The sequence below is a fragment of the Ranitomeya imitator genome, chromosome 5 (genome assembly GCF_032444005.1).
Source record: "Ranitomeya imitator isolate aRanImi1 chromosome 5, aRanImi1.pri, whole genome shotgun sequence".
Lineage (NCBI taxonomy): Eukaryota > Metazoa > Chordata > Amphibia > Anura > Dendrobatidae > Ranitomeya > Ranitomeya imitator.
Genome location: NC_091286.1, coordinates 504,471,297 through 504,486,127, shown reverse-complemented (window position 1 = coordinate 504,486,127; position 14,831 = coordinate 504,471,297).

Below are 14,831 nucleotides of genomic sequence, written 5' to 3'. Positions count from 1 at the left end.
TGACTCACCAGTGACGTCTCTAGGTGAAGTCCTTCATCTTTCATCCAGCACAGACCGCCATCATTCCTTCCAGCCAGGACTCGTTTCTGCAGGAAATAACACAGTTATCTCGAGCTCCGCTTGCAGAACACATTACTTAATTTTTCACAACTTCTACATTACACCACATGAAGAAAAAAAGGTGATATAGTGTCACTCTGCACAGTAACAGGACCGCCCCCCCATTTAAAACAGTATACTCAAAAAATAAAATAAATACATCACTGCAGTAACAATATCCCTTAATTATCCCCTATGGTAATAATATTCCCCACCCTGGCCCCGTTTATCTCATTCCTGGCTCCAGCCATATGTTGTCATATCCTGCCCTCATGAGTATCCATTCTGCCCCATATGATCTCCCCATCCTGCCCCACCAGCCTCCATCGTATCCGTCCTGCCCCATGATCCAATCCTGCCCCGTGTCTCCAATCATGCCCCGTATCTACATTCTGCCCATGCCTCAAGTCCTGCCCCCAGTGTGTCCAGCATATTACCCCCATGTTGTCCAGCAATCTGCCCCAGTGTGTCCAGCATATTACCCCCATGTTGTCCAGCAATCTGCCCCAGTGTGTCCAGCATATTACCCCCAGTGTGTCCAGCAATCTGCCCCAGTATGTCCAGCATATTACCCCCAGTGTGTCCAGCAATCTGCCCTCAGTGTGTCCAGCAATCTGCCCCAGTGTCCAGCCTTTCCCCAGTGTGTCCAGCAGTCTGCCCCAGTGTGTCCAGCATATTACCCCCAGTGTCCAGCATTGCCCCAGTGTGTCCAGTATATTACCCCCAGTGTGTCCAGCAATCTGCCCCAGTGTCCAGCATTGCCCCAGTGTGTCCAGAAGTCTGCCCCAGGGTCTCCAGCATTGCCTCAATGTGTCCAGAAATCTGCCCCAGGGTCTCCAGTATTGCCCCAGTGTGTCCAGCAATCTGCCCCAGGGTCTCCAGTATTGCCCCAGTGTGTCCAGCATTCTGCCCCATAGTCTCCTGTACTGCCCCAGTGTGTCCAGCATTCTGCCCCATGGTCTCCAGTATTGCCCCAGTGTGTCCAGCAATCTGCCCCATGGTCTCCTGTATTGCCCCAGTGTGTCCAGCATTCTGCCCCATGGTCTCCAGTATTGCCCCGGTGTGTCCAGCAATCTGCCCCATAGTCTCCTGTATTGCCCCAGTGTGTCCAGCAATCTGCCCCATGGTCTCCTGTATTGCCCCAGTGTGTCCAGCAATCTGCCCCATGGTCTCCTGTATTGCCCCAGTGTGTCCAGCAATCTGCCCCATAGTCTCCTGTATTGCCCCAGTGTGTCCAGCAATCTGCCCCATGGTCTCCTGTATTGCCCCAGTGTGTCCAGCATTCTGCCCCATGGTCTCCAGCATTGCCCCAGCCCCAGACAGTCAGAAATAAAGAAAAAAAAAAAAAAGTAAAATCCTCACCTCTCCCGTTCCCAGCGCAGGTCCGGTGCAGTCAGCGTCTCTCCGGCTCTGCGACGCTCAGGACAGAGAGGCAGAGCGGCGCGCACAGTAGTGACGTCATCGCGCCCTCTGCTCTGAGACGTCGCAGAGTCAGAGGACGCTGAAGCCGCAGGAACCAGGAGAGGTGAGTATTAGAGCGGGGGGCGGGGGCGGGACCCGGGGGTGGGGGGAGCTGGCCCTGGTCGTGGCGGCGGACGGCGCCGCCCGAAGATTGAAAGGGGCGTCTTTTTTTTTTTTTTTAAATTTTTTATCTTCTTCTCCTGCAGCGCCGGCCGCCCCCAGCATTGTGCCGCCCGGGGCGGACCACCCCCCCCGCACCCCCCTTCCTACGCCACTGCTAGACATGATCAGCAAGTTTCCTAGGTCTGATGACCTGGATGTCATCATGATGACATCGGGTCACCATGGCAACGATCGGGACCCCTCGTCATGCCGCGGGCTCTCCGATCCAAAGGCAGAGGGGCTGTCAGCCCTCTTCTGGCATCCGGAAATGCTGCGATCATGTTTTTGGGGGTTAAAGTGCCGGGACCTGTCTGTTACCACTCCTGGCACTTAGTGCTGGGTGTCAGATGTCAGAATCAGCTGACATCTGGCGGTGATCGCCCACACCCCCTCCCCCCCTTGTGCATGGGCAATCTTGCGGATGTAATAATCTGTCCCTGGTCATATAGGCCCAGGGACGGATTATTATATGGGGTGACAGAAAGAGGTTAAGGAATCCCATGATATTTTATTAATTGAGCCTCCATCAGTCAAATTTTACATGTGAATAAAGAAATTCTGTAAATGTCCTTATACTGTACAAAGTCTGAAGTTGTCAAGGTATAGACCTCACTTGTACTAGTAGTGTACTACTGAAATCAGCATGTGACAATCGCCTAGAGCCTCCGGGTGTGTTTAAGCGTTATTAATTTTTCTTCAGCTTAGTCATTACAGTGTTACATTTGTCAACGCTAATAAATAGCTTTTTACGCACTCAAAATAAGTTTAATTTTAAAGCAATTAGAAATGCATATGTTTTCAAAGATAGAGAATAAAGTAGGTTTGTGTGATGATGGTGTTTTCTGCAGTTTATATTGAAAAGTATTGTGTATTTCATATGAATTATGCGTGCGCTTGAAGCAAGCAGAGCTGTCACACCGAAGCTCCTGCACTGTGGGAAATCTCAGCTAAACAGTAGAGACAAACACAATCGCTCAGTTATAAAAACAGAGCTTCAGGGCGATACAGCAAGACAAGCATTTAGCCTGATATTTTGTAATATTGTCGATTTACTTCACATTTTCCAAAACACGATAAATTATGAAAGTGTAAGGAAATAAGGAATTCATTCTCTCCGGCAAACATCTAAACATTGGAAGCGGTTTACACTAAATTGTTATTTTTAATTATAGACTATTCCAAACGCCATTTGGGGGGCACCATGTCAAACATGTTTCGCAATTGCATAAATAGTAATTCCTTCTTATTTTTATCCTTCATATCCCAGTATGTTATTCTGCATTCTGGCAACAGCAATGCATTTCCCCAAAATTATATGTTTGTGTGTTCACTGCAATGGGAAGGAGCTGTGTAGTAAAGATAATAATTATTGTATTTTTTGGATTATAAGATGCTCCAGATAATAAGACGCACCCAAAATTTTGAGAAAAAAAATGGGGAAAAAAATGTTTTAAATAACACGGTGGTGCTTCTTATAATCCATGCGTCTTATTGCTTACCGTGAGTGGTGGCTGCGGTGAAGCAGGGTCCCAGGGTCGCTGCTGGAGGAGGCAGGAGTGGGGCTATGCTGCAGGCCGCAGGCTGGGAAGAGGGAGTGTTCCGATGTGCGGTGCGCCGCTTCGGGTGTCCGATGCTGTGGGGGTGTCCGGCGCTGTGGGGGGTCTCTGTTGCTGTTGCGGGGGCCCTGCTGACATCTCAGCACTGAAATCTCATCTCTCGAGTTCTTGGTACTGAGATCTCCATCTGTGCATGCGCAGCCCAGCAACGGCCATTTTCCCAGAGTCCACCGCACATGAAACCATGAAAGTGCATGGTCTCTGGCCTTTCACAAAATGTCGGCAGGACCCCCGCAGCAGCACCATAGACCCCCGCAGCACCGCTAAGCACCCGTAGCACCGCTAAGCACCCGTAGCACTGCCAAACACCCCCCTCATCCCAGCCTGCGGCCTGTAGCAACGGGACCGGTAAGGTATATCTGCATTATAAGACGCACCCCTATTTTCCCCCAAAAGAATACGGTATATTTATGTCACTTAGTAAAAAGCAATAAGCAATTAAAAAAACAGCAGTATTGCTTTTTATTCCTCATGCCCCCTAGCCAAAGAAAATCAGCATTTGTATCCATCCATGGATGATGTCATAGATGATGTAATCAGTGATAATGTCACCATTAAAAATTTGACTAGTGATATGAAAACAAACCCTCATACTGCTACATCTATAAAAAAAATAAGATTTTTTAGCAACATGAAGAGATTTTTTTTCTTATCAGCCATATCCTCTTTCTTCTCCTCTCACTTCCTCAAACTCAATGTGGACAAATCTGAACTCATCATCTTTCCTCCATCCCATAGATCTTCCTTACCTGACCTATCTATCGCAATCAATGACATCATGCTTTCCCCCGTACCAGAAGTCCGCTGCCTCGGAGTAACCTTCGACTCTGCCCTGTCCTTCAAACCGCACATCCAAGCTCTCTCCACCTCCTGTCGCCTCCAGCTCAAAAAATATCTCCAGAATCCATCCTTTCCTCAACCGTCAATTTACTAAAATGCTTGTGCATGCCCTCATCTCCCGCCTTGACTACTGCAACATCCTTTTCTGCGGCCTCCCTGTTAACACCCTTGCACCTCTCCAGTCCATCCTTAACTTTGCTGCCGGACTAATTCATCTCTCTCCTCGCTACTCCTCTGCTTCCCCCCTCTGCAAATCTCTTCACTGGCTCCCATTCCCTCAGCGTATCCAGTCCAAATTACTAATAATGACCTACAAAGCCATCCATAACCTGTCTCCTCCATATATCTCTGAACTAATCTCCTGATATCTTCCCTCACGTAATCTCTGGTCCTCCCAAGACCTTCTTCTTTCCTCCACACTTATACGCTCCTCACCCAACCGCCTCCAAGACTTCTCCTGAATATCCCCCATCCTCTGGAATTCTTTGCCCCAACACTTCCAACTAACAACCACATTCGGATCCTTCAGACGGAACTTGAAAACCCATCTCTTCAGGAAAGCCTACAGCCTGCACTGACCCCGCTGCCTCCTCATCACTACCGAAGCTGCCGCCTCACCAACACCAGAGCTCCTGCAACCCTCAACCTACTGTCTCCTTCCCCATAATCCTGTAGAATGTAAGCCCGCAAGGGCAGGGTCCTCACCCCACTGTATCAGTCTGTCATTGTTAGTTTGTTTACTATAAGTGATATCTGTAACTTGTATGTAAAGGCCCCGTCACACATAGCGACGCTTAAGCGATCCCGACAACGATACGACCTGTCAGGGATCGTTGCTGCGTCGCTATGTGGTCGCTGGTGAGATGTCACACAGTGCGATCTCCCCAACGACGCAGCAGCGATGCGGCGACCTGTAGCGACCTGTAGCGACCTGTACAACGATGCTATTTCATGATGATTCAATGGGACGTCCTGTCAATGAGGTCGTTGGTAAGGTGTCAAACACAGCGATGTGTGCTACCCAGCGGGACCTCAACGATCAAAAAACGGTCCAGGCCATTCCGACACGACCAGCGATCTCACAGCAGGGGCCTGGTCGCTGCTACGTGTCACACATAGCGAGATCGCTACTGAGGTCGCTGTTGCGTCACAAAACTTGTGACTCAGCAGCGATCTCGCTATGTGTGACGGGGGCTTATGTACAGCACCATGGAATCAATGGTGCTATATAAATAAATAATAATAATAAATGTGAGTTTGTCATCCACCGATGCATCCAGGTCTTTTTCATTGATAGTTTTGCCCAGTGTTTTACAGTTAAGCACATACAGTCATGGCCAAAAGTATTGACACCCCTGCAATTCTGTCAGATAATACTCAGTTTCTTCCTGAAAATGCAATCACAAATTATTTGTTATTATCTTCATTTAATTTGTCTTAAATGAAAAAACACAAAAGAGAATGAAGCAAAAAGCAAAACATTGATCATTTCACACAAAACTCCAAAAATGGGCCAGACAAAAGTATTGGCACCCTCAGCCTAATACTTGGTTGCACAACCTTTAGCCAAAATAACTGCGACCAACCGCTTCCGGTAACCATCAATGAGTTTCTTACAATGCTCTGCTGGAATTTTAGACCATTCTTCTTTGGCAAACTGCTCCAGGTCCCTGATATTTGAAGGGTGCCTTCTCCAAACTGCCATTTTTAGATCTCTCCACAGGTGTTCTATGGGATTCAGGCCAGGACTCATTGCTGGCCACCTTAGAAGTCTCCAGTGCTTTCTCTCAAACCATTTTCTTGTGCTTTTTGAAGTGTGTTTTGGGTCATTGTCCTGCTGGAAGACCCATGACCTCTGAGGGAGACCCAGCTTTCTCACACTTTGCCCTACATTATGCTGCAAAATTTGTTGGTAGTTTTCAGACCAGAGAACATTCTTCCAAAAAGATTTAGGCTTTTTCAGGTAAGTCTTGGCAAGTTTTTCCAGCCAGGCTTTTTTATGTCTCGGGGTAAGAAGTGGGGTCTTCCTGGGTCTCCTACCATACAGTCCCTTTTCACTCAGACGCCGACGGATAGTACGGGTTGACACTGTTGTACCCTCAGACTGCAGGGCAGCTTGAACTTTTTGGATGTTAGTCAAGATTCTTTATCCAACATCCACACAATCTTGCATTGAAATCTCTTGTCAATTTTTCTTTTCCGTCCACATCTAGGGAGGTTAGCCACAGTGCCATGGGCTTTAAACTTCTTGATGACACTGCTCACGGCAGACACAGGAACATTCAGGTCTTTGGAGATGGACTTGTAGCCTTGAGATTGCTCATGCTTCCTCACAATTTGGTTTCTCAAGTCCTCAGACAGTTCTTTGGTCTTCTTTCTTTTCTCCATGCTCAACGTGGTACACGCAAGGACACAGGACAGAGGTTGAGTCAACTTTAATCCATGTCAACTGGCTGCAAGTGTGATTTAGTTATTGCCAACACCTGTTAGGTGCCACCGGTAAGTTACAGGTGCTGTTAATTACACAAATTAGAGAAGCTTCACATGATTTTTCGAACAGTGCCAGTACTTTTGTCCACCCCCTTTTATATGTTTGGTGTGGAATTATATCCAATTTGGCTTTAGGACAATTCTTTTTGTGTTTTTTCATTTAAGATAAATTAAATGAAGATAATAATAACAAAGAATTTGTGATTGCAATCATTTTCATGAAGAAAATGAATATTATCTGACAGAATTAAAGGGATGTTAATACTTTTGGCCATGACTGTAGTTATAGATCTTATTGCTTCTACCCAAGTGCATGACCTTACATTTATCCCCATTAAAGCTCATTTGCCATTTATCAGCTTCTAGTTTACATAAATCATTCTGTAATATAAAATCGTCCTCCTCTGTGTTAATTACCCTGCAGAGTTTAGTGTCATCTGCAAATATTGAAATTCTGCTCTGTATGCCCCCTACAAGGTCATTAATAAATATGTTAAATAGAAGAGGGCCCAACACTGACCCCAGTGGTACCCCACTGCTAACTGCGACCCAGTCCGAGTGTGCTCCTATAATAACCACCCTTTGTTTCCTATCCCTGAGCCAGCTCTTAACCCTTTTCCACATATTTTCTCCTATCCCCATTATTCTCATTTTATGTATCAACCTTTTGTGTGGCACGTATCAAAAGCTTTTGAAAAGTCCATATACACTACGTTCACTGCGTTCCCTTGGTCCAGTCTGGAACTTACCTCTTCATAGAAATTGATCAGATTAGTCTGACAGGAACGGTCCCTAGTAAACCCATGCTGATATTGGATCATGAGGTTATTCCTCTTCAGATACTCTAGTATAGCATCCCTTAGAATACCCTCCAGGATTTTTCCCACAGCAGAGGTTAAGCTTACTGGTCTATAATTTCCGAGTTCAGTTTTTGTCCCCTTTTTGAATATTGGCACCACATTTGCTATACGCCAGTCCTGTGGTACAGACCTGTGGAGTCTTTAAATATTAAAAATAATGGTTTATCAATGACTGTACTTAATTCCTGCAGTACTTGGGGGTGTATCCCATTGGGCCCATAGATTTGTCAATTTTAGTGATTTTTAGATGCCGCCATACTTACTGCTGGTTTAAGCAGGTGACATTTAATGGGGAATTTTTGTTATCACTGATCATATTATCTGCCATGGAATTTTCTTGTGTAAATACTGATGAAAAAAGTAATTTAGCATATTGGCTTTTTCCTCATCCTCATCCACCATTTCACCCAGACTATTTTTAAGGGGGCCAACACTATCATTTTTTATAACTCCAAAAATTCAAACAACGGCCTATCTGTGTGACGCTTCCAAAACAAGCCACAGAAATCCAAAATATACAAATACGGAAGCACTAGTCACAGGTATAGTACAAAAATACTTTATTAAGGATAACACATTTTATCCACACATATTAAAAAGCAATACATCGAAAAAATGCATAAAAAAAATGGAGATGCACATGCAAGACCACAGCAAGTGCAGGTACAGCCTCACTTCTCTAGGTAAATCTCAAACTTTATAGGGAGTGTATATAGGGCTATTGCATATACCAGTTATAGACAGCTGACCTAAATAACATGCCACATTGGCGGCTACCAGTGAGGTCAGGACAGTGCTACATATTCTTATAGTAGATGCCAATGCACATTAGTAAGATATTCACAGTGTCCTGTCAGACAGTTCAAAACATTGTAGCCATATACTGAAGGTCAGATAATCCTGCCGCATATACAACAACCAGCTAGACCCAGTTCCATGTTATAAATAGAAGTAAGTGAATAGAGGTGATACGTGACCTGCACGAGCTGAGAAGAGCCCCAACGCGCGTTTCGCGTTACACTAGTAACCCCCGGACTAAGCTGAGTGTTCAGATATGGAGTTTTTATAGTTTTACCTGCATTGGTGGGTGCGGCGTGGTAATGGCACTCGCATCTCCGAGCCGAGTCCCAGCGCATGCGCAGGTCGGCGTCCTAGTCACTGATCCGCTTCCCCGTCTGACGCGTCAAGACGGGGGGCGGAGCCAGCGATGTACCAGACGCGTTGCCACGGCAGCGCGAGAAGTCAGTCAGAGGTGGAGCGCACTCACCGCACTGTAATGTGCCGATGGTGTGTGTACACATGGGAGCACTGAGGGGCGAGTGTACGGGGGGTGGGGACAGCAGATCAGTGCCATGATGTTACTCTTAAACCAAAGGGTGTGCCGTGTTGCTATATGTGTGAGCCCTCCTAGTATATGTAAGTGGCTAGTGTAAAAAGACCCAAATCACACATAACCGCAGCAAATAAGCTATAGTTTGTGTTGGGGCGATCTAAGTGCCAAATTGTCAATTAGTTGTATATATAAACCTATAGAGGCAAATACTGGTGTAAATTATTTCTATAGCCTATGGGATTAACCATGTTGGTAACACTAAGTGCACATATAGGCAGAGTCCTATGTATGGCATCCTTATGACATACAATAGCCTCCAGGGTGTCGTTGGTGACTTAAAGTGTGTATGGTGTTACTGTGTGTGATTTGTCTGGATAGTGAATGTAATAGTAAGTGCGGCAGCTCCAGGTCACATATCACCCAAATGCAGCGGATATGCTGTTGTTTTTTATATATATAGGGGCAACCCAAACATAAAATTGTACATATATAATTAAGTTAATAGAAAGTGGATAACAGTGCAGATAATTACTGTAATTTATAAAATAGTCGTATAAAAAAAATTTTAAAACACAAAGTGCAAAAATGGACAGAGTCCTGTAAATATTCATTGAATAAGCAATGATGACAAGTGATGACCAAATACCAAGTGACATCACACTTAATGTCCCCATAAGTCTCTTCTTTTCCATTGAAGTAAATCTTCTCTCTTCTTCTCCCTCATACACAACCAGATGTAAACACATGTTCCCTCTCCGGTGCAGGCAATACTACTCCCAAGGATGCCAATGATCAGGACCACCACATCGGCACTCATCCACCAATAGAGATTTAAAAATAAACTGAGAAAAATCCAGTTAAAATTCAAGCTAAAAGTACAAAAAGCACTAAATCATAAATTAAAAGAGAAAAAGTACAAAAACACACACAGATAAGTACCTAAAGAAAAGGGGCAAAACTAAGCTTCTCATTTAACCGTTTCGGCTGTATACAATCAATCTTCTTTATTCATCTGGTTTCTAGCTGCGCTAATGTTTTTTTCCAGTTTCCACCTCTCTGGTCCATAAACACCTTGTCAATGCCAGAAACCCTTAGTCGTTTGGCTTCACAGTCATGATTCCTTTTAAAGTGCCTCGCTACTGGCTTTAATGTTGATATGTCAGTTATTTCTCTTGCATTTATAATGTCTCTGTAGTGTTCTCTGACACGAACTCTCAGTGGTCTTGAGGTTAGACCCACATAAATTTTGCCACAAGGGCAGCTGGCATAATATACCACACCAATTGAATTGCACGTAATGTGTTGTGCAATAGTGAATACCTTTGTTCCATCACTCGATTTGAACATAGATGCTTTCTGCATGTTGGGACAGGCTATACAGTCATTGCAGGGGAATAACCCCCATTTAGGGCCTTTTGAACCAAATGCTTTACCTGGATCTTCACCCGGATGATAGCTGTGTACTAGCATATCCTTTAGACTTTGTGATCTTCTGTAGGTGATAGATGATACATTGCTGATGTGTTGAGTTAGAACTTGATCTGTTTTTAATAGTGCCCAGTATTTATTAAGGGCAGATCTCATATCGTTCCATTTTTCATTATATGTAGATATGAACCTTATCATATTGTCCTGTTTGGTTGTTTTGATCCTTGGTTGTAAAAGTTTAGTTCGGTTTTCCGCCGCTGCTCTGTTTCGTCCCCTTTTGATGCTCCGATTTGAGTATCCCCGATCTCTAAACCGTTTAGCTAAATCCTCAGCTTGTCCTTCATATAGAGATTCGTTGGAGCAGATCTTCTTGATTCGTAGGAATTGTCCTGTTGGTATCGAGTTAATCACTTGTTGGGGGTGGGAAGAGGATGCGTGTAGAAGTGAATTCACAGCTGTCTTCTTGCGGTACACATCAGTTTGCAATACATCCAGGGGACCCTTTGAGATAAGAATGTCCAGAAACTCGATGTTAGTTTGGCTATATTTACACGTTAATTTAACATTGATGTCATTGGTGTTTAGTACATTAACAAAAGTAAGGAGTTCCGGTTCCGTCCCCTGCCAGATCATGAGGACGTCGTCTATAAATCTAGCCCAAAATAGGACTTTTTCTATATCCGCTATTGGGTTGGTGAAAAAATTTTTCCTTTCCCACGCCCCTAAAAATAAATTTGCATATGAGGGGGCAAACGCCGCCCCCATCGCAGTACCTTGTTGTTGAACATAGATGGTATTCTTGAAGATGAAATAATTATGTTCCAATGCAAACTTAAGTAACGAAATCAGAAACTTGGTGAATTCTGTATCATAGTCAGACATAGTTAGAAACATCTGGGTTGCCTGTATACCGTCCTTATGCTGGATTGACGTATATACTGACTCTACGTCTAGCGTAACGAGCCACATATCCTCCTCCATAGGTATGCCCTCTATCTTGCCCAGCACATCACCCGTGTCTTTAATATGTGACGGTAGAGTTTGAACAATTGGTTTTAAGTGATGATCCAGATACTTACTTGTGGTTTCGCAGAGGCTTCCATTCCCTGAGACAATCGGTCTTCCGGGAGGGTTGATTAAACTCTTATGTACTTTTGGGATAAAGTATATGCATGCTGTTCTCGGGTATGGAGGTATTAAGTTGTCTCTCACTTCCTTTGTTATTATTCCATCTTGAAACGCCTTGTCTAGTATCTCAGAGTTCACTCTGGAAGGCAGATGTCGGATTGTACGTTAGTCTTTTGTAGCATGTAATTTCTCTCAGTTGCCTAAATGCCTCTTTTTCATATTGCTTTTGCGGCCAAATAACAACATTGCCCCACTTATCGGAGGGCTTTATTACTATGTCTCATTTTTTTGAGTTCATACAATGCTTTCCTTTGAGTTGGGGTTAAGTTGTCATTAGAAATACCCCTATTGATTTTTTCAAATTCTACAGTGACTAATTTGACAAATAAATCAATGTTCGGGTAGATGTTCAAAGGTGGGAATCTTTTGGGAGTCGGTATAACAAACTTACTTGTTGTTCCAGATTCATCATGTTCATTACTCAGTTCTTCCAGTATTCTTATAGTTTCCATTTCTTCTCTGGTCCATTCCTCATCTTTCCCAGATCTGTCATGTAGCTTTTTAAGGACCAGTTTCCGTGCAAAGAGATGAAGATCTTTTATGGCTGTGAAGGAGTCGAAGGGAGAAACAGGAGTGAATGTTAAACCCAGGCTTAGTACATCTAATTGTGCTTCAGATAGGTGGATTTCGGAGAGGTTGATCACCTGTAGTTTGGATGAAGGGTTGTTTTCTCTCTTATCATTCCTTCTATTGTGGATATTACCCTTCCTCTTATAGTTACTCTTCCGTAAGTTGTAAATACGGTTCCCTGCTCCTGATTCCCCTTCATCATCCCTTGATGACATGGATGAGAATGATGAAGACCTGGACCTGTTGTGTTCTCTAGTTGAGACAGACCTCCATCTGTAAACGGTGCCACTTTTAAAATCATTCAAATCCCTCTGAAATTTCTTCATTTTCACCTCCTTTACTTCCTTCTCCCATGTCTGAAATTGTGTATCAATATCCTTATTAAGGGAGTCCATCTCTAGTGTTGATAGATTTTCAGTCAATTTTTTACGTGTCTCCTCAGTATCTGTGTCAAATTTCTCCAGACTTTTCTTCTAACTGCTAATTAGTAATTCCACTAATGATCTTGATCTCTATTGGTGGATGAGTGCCGATGTGGTGGTCCTTATCATTGGCATCCTTGGGAGTAGTATTGCCTGCACCGGAGAGGGAACATGTGTTTACATCTGGTTGTGTATGAGGGAGAAGAAGAGAGAAGATTTACTTCAATGGAAAAGAAGAGACTTATGGGGACATTAAGTGTGATGTCACTTGGTATTTGGTCATCACTTGTCATCATTGCTTATTCAATGAATATTTACAGGACTCTGTCCATTTTTGCACTTTGTGTTTTAAAAATTTTTTTATATGACTATTTTATAAATTACAGTAATTATCTGCACTGTTATCCACTTTCTATTAACTTAATTATGTATGTACAATTATATGTTTGGGTTGCCCCTATATATATAAAAAACAACAGCATATCCGCTGCATTTGGGTGATATGTGACCTGGAGCTGCCGCACTTACTATTACATTCACTATCCAGACAAATCACACACAGTAACACCATACACACTTTAAGTCACCAACGACACCCTGGAGGCTATTGTATGTCATAAGGATGCCATACATAGGACTCTGCCTATATGTGCACTTAGTGTTACCAACATGGTTAATCCCATAGGCTATAGAAATAATTTACACCAGTATTTGCCTCTATAGGTTTATATATACAACTAATTGACAATTTGGCACTTAGATCGCCCCAACACAAACTATAGCTTATTTGCTGCGGTTATGTGTGTTTTGGGGCTTTTTACACTAGCCACTTACATATACTAGGAGGGCTCACACATATAGCAACACGGCACACCCTTTGGTTTAAGAGTAACATCATGGCACTGATCTGCTGTCCCCACCCCCCGTACACTCGCCCCTCAGTGCTCCCATGTGTACACACACCATCGGCACATTACAGTGCGGTGAGTGCGCTCCACCTCTGACTGACTTCTTGCGCTGCCGTGGCAACGCGTCTGGTACGTCGCTGGCTCCGCCCCCCGTCTTGACGCGTCAGACGGGGAAGCGGAACAGTGACGAGGACGCCGACCTGCGCATGCGCCGGAACTCGGCTCGGAGATGCAAGCGCCATTACCACGCCGCACCCACCAATGCAGGTAAAACTATAAAAACTCCATATCTGAACACTCACACTAGCAACCCCCGGACGAAGCTAACGCGAAACGCGCGTTGGGGCTCTTCTCAGCTCGTGCAGGTCACGTATCACCTCTATTCACTTACCTCTATTTATAACATGGAACTGGGTCTAGCTGGTTGTTGTATATGTGGCAGGATTATCTGACCTTCAGTATATGGCTACAATGTTTTGAACTGTCTGACAGGACACTGAATATCTTACTAATGTGCATTGGCATCTACTTTAAGAATATGTAGCACTGTCCTGACCTCACTGGTAGCCGCCAATGTGGCATGTTATTTAGGTCAGCTGTCTATAACTGGTATATGCAATAGCCCTATAAACACTCCCTATAAAGTTTGAGATTTACCTAGAGAAGTGAGGCTGTACCTGCACTTGCTGTGGTCTTGCATGTGCATCTCCATTTTTTATGCATTTTTTCGATGTATTGCTTTTTAATATGTGTGGATAAAATGTGTTATCCTTAATAAAGTATTTTTGTACTATACCTGTGACTAGTGCTTCCGTATTTGTATATTTTGGATTACTATCATTTTTTAGTTTCTTACTATTTATGTAGTTAAGGCTGGTTTCACATTTGCGTTTTTTGCCGCTGCGTTTTAGCGCAAAAAAGCACATGCGTTTTTTTTTATACTTAACATTAAAAACGCATGCATTTTTTTGCATGCGTTTTGCCGAGTTTTGACGACGCATGCGTCGTTTCTATGCTTGCATTTTGTTGCGGAAATGCAACCTGTAGTAATTTCTAGCGGAGTTTTTTTGCCGCAAAAAAAGCATGCGTTTTTTGCGGCAAAAAATCGTATTGCTGTCTATTTAAACGCATGCATTTTTAAGCACATGCGTTTGCATGCGTTTTTAAACGCATGCGTTTCAATAGAAAAACACAAGAATACACACTGATAAGCCACCCCCCAACCCTAACCCTAGGGATCCTAACCCTAACCCTAGGGATCCTAACCCTAGGGTTAGGGTTAGGATCCCAACCCTTACGGTTAGGGTTAGGATCCCTAGGGTTAGGGTTAGGATCCCTAGGGTTAGGACCCCTAGGGTTAGGGTCAGGGTTAGGATCCCTAGGGTTACTAGGGATCCTAACCCTAACCCTAGGGATCCTAACCATAACCCTAGCTATTTCTGTTTATAGTGGGT